We start from the raw sequence: 2,811 nt of genomic DNA on the forward strand, positions 1-2,811 counted from the left end.
GAAGAACTATCATATTTTAGGGCTTTGCTAATTCTGGGAAGTCTTCTTTTTTGGATAAGGCAGTTCAGATATGAATGTCATACTCATAAAAAGAGAAAGCTTTCTCCAATTTGTCCCCAGAAGGGAACCAGACCTTGAATGTGATGTTCATTTCCTTCAAAAGAACAGTATCCTATATAAATAAAAATGTTTTTCAACAAAGAACCTGCTGTTCTAATTCAATATCCTGTTTCATTGCCCATACAGAAAGAGTGTTTAGTGCCAAGGAAATCCATGGTCTGATGAGCCAACAGATCAAATCAGTTATTATGAAATCAAATTCTCATTAAAAAAGATTTCTTCCATTTGTTTAGAAATAAAGTATAGGTATAGATGATTTCACTAAAATTAACTTTTAAAATAAATGCTATTTGTTAAGATCCAATGAAAGTTGTCATTGGTACCCTGTGCCCGGCAGAATGGAGCTCAAGGCCATGAGCAGATACACCAGCCCAGTGAACCCAGCTGTCTTCCCCATCTGACCATGGTACTGTTGGTCACTGGCATGTTCTTCGTTTATGAGGTCACCTCCACCAAGTACACTCGGGACATCTACGAAGAGCTGCTCATCTCCTTGGTGGCCTCACTCTTCATGGGCTTTGGCATCCTCTTCCTGCTGCTCTGGGTTGGCATCTACATATGAGCTCCCAAGGGTTCCAACTAGGCAGCTTCACTGAATCCCTGCTTTTGTAAATTAATTGTTTTACTATTGCTGGAACGGGCCCACCTGCTGCTCACAATAAAGGCAGGGAAAAAAAAGTTGTCATTGGTGAACGCTCCATGGCTTCTGAGGTTGCCCGTGGCCTACGAGGGCTGGCATGACGTGGCCCCTGTCGTCTCCTCCAACCACAGCTTATGCCTTACGCTACTTGCTAATTTTGTTCTCGTGGCGCCAATCTTCTGTTAGCAACTAGAGCAGGACGACCTCTTTCCCATCGCTGGGCCTTTTCACTTGCCGTTCCTTCGCAGAATACTCTTCTGCCTTTTCTCATCCAACTATCATGTCTTCAAAAATGTCTCCCCTGACCACCCTATCCAAAATAGTTCATCCTCCTTGGTCCCTGTCACAACACTCTGTTTATTTCCTGCATAGCACTAATCATAGGCTGCAACTTTCTTATTGATTATTGATTACCTGTTTTTCCATACTAGAATATAAGCCCCATGAAGGCAGGAATCTAATTTGTCTTATGCTCCACCCCCTGACTTTATGTGCCTGGCACAGAAGTCTACTTACCCAATGGCATCTTCCTAATGCAGCCACTTCAGATTTACATTTATCATCAATGTGATTCAAGCAATAAATGACCATATGCCTATATGGATTGTATGCAGAATTGGCCATAAAACGGAATTTAGATACTCTGCAAGTCACAAACCCTAGCTTTAGGGGTATGAGATTTTTAATTCATTTTTGTTAATTCTGCATAATGACCACTAGAGGGAGACATAGCCAAATACTATACTCAGATTCTAGGATTTTTCTGTTAGAATTTTAGAAGCCCTGCAGCCCAGCTCTCCTGTCAGTTTACCTAAAAAATGTCATCCAACTTCTTTTTAAACAATTTAAAAAAAATTACAATGGAGAATTCACTATCCCATGGGACAGACTATTCTACAGGTGGGCACCACTGTTAGTGAGAAAGTCCTCTTTCTCATTGATCTGTCTGTAACTGCCCCTTCTTGCCCTCTTCCTTGCCTAAATTATTAAGAAACTGATGCTATCTCAGGCCCCAGTCTGAGCCTCATTATCTAGATGTTTTTTGGAAACACAACCAGCCAATCCCAGCATGCTTCACACCTTTTTCATCTTTGGCCATCGCTCCAGATGGAAAATCCCTGTATTTTCTCTCCTTTGACCCACTGGCTCATTGCTCCCTCCCTCAGGCTTCACACTAAGAGTACAGCTTGATTGTACTGCCTGGATTCATGCTAGGACACCAGCAGTTTTACCCACCCCCAGTACAAATAGCAACTCAGTGCAAAGGCAAATAATATCTCACTGTTGTTATGAAAAGTAGTTTTGATTTCATAGATCTCCTAAAAGGCTCTTGGGAGTTCCCAGGGATCTACAGACTACACTTTTTTGAGAACTGCTGAGCTAAGCCATAAAGCAAGTCTCAACAAATTGAAAAGAATAGGTATCAATAATACAGACCATAATCTCTGCCCACAACGTAGTTCAAGTAAGACTCAATTACAAAAAAATATAAATGTCCCCTTATATTTGGAAATTTTAGAATACTTTTAAACAAGCCATTGGTCAAAGGAGTAATTATAACAGAAATGAAAAACATACTTAGAAATAGAATAATAATAAAAATACAACATGGCAAATCTTCTGAGATGCAGCAAAAATGATACTTAAATTTGTAGTCTTAAATGTTTATATCAGAAAAAAAGAAAGACTAAAAATCAGTGACCTAAATACTCCAGTTTATAAGTTGAAAATAGCAATAGAATGAGCCCAACGAGCATAGGGGGAAGATAATAATATGGATTAAAAGAAATTAAAGAAATAGAGAGGGAAATGACATAAAGAATCAATAAATCTAGAAGGTGATTTTTTTTTTTTTTTTTTTTGTACTTGCCCCTAGCGGGAACCGAAGACCCCGGACTCTCTGGTCCGCAAGCCGACGCTCCAACTGCTGAGCCAAACCAGCCAGGGCTAGAAGTTGGTTTTTTAAAAAGATACAAACATTTGAAGGATGAGCCAATCCTGTGCGGTTCCCAATGCGGCCCTGGTCTCACCTGAGACATAGATGTCGTTGC

At 40.2% G+C, this 2,811-nt stretch overlaps 1 pseudogene; it reads left to right on the top strand.

Annotated features, from left to right (window-relative positions):
* The first annotated feature begins 458 nt into the window (after positions 1 to 458).
* On the top strand, positions 459 to 698 carry LOC118631251 (annotated as a pseudogene).
* Positions 699 to 2,811: the final 2,113 nt, after the last annotated feature.

The sequence above is a fragment of the Molossus molossus genome, unplaced genomic scaffold (genome assembly GCF_014108415.1).
Source record: "Molossus molossus isolate mMolMol1 unplaced genomic scaffold, mMolMol1.p scaffold_m16_p_15, whole genome shotgun sequence".
Lineage (NCBI taxonomy): Eukaryota > Metazoa > Chordata > Mammalia > Chiroptera > Molossidae > Molossus > Molossus molossus.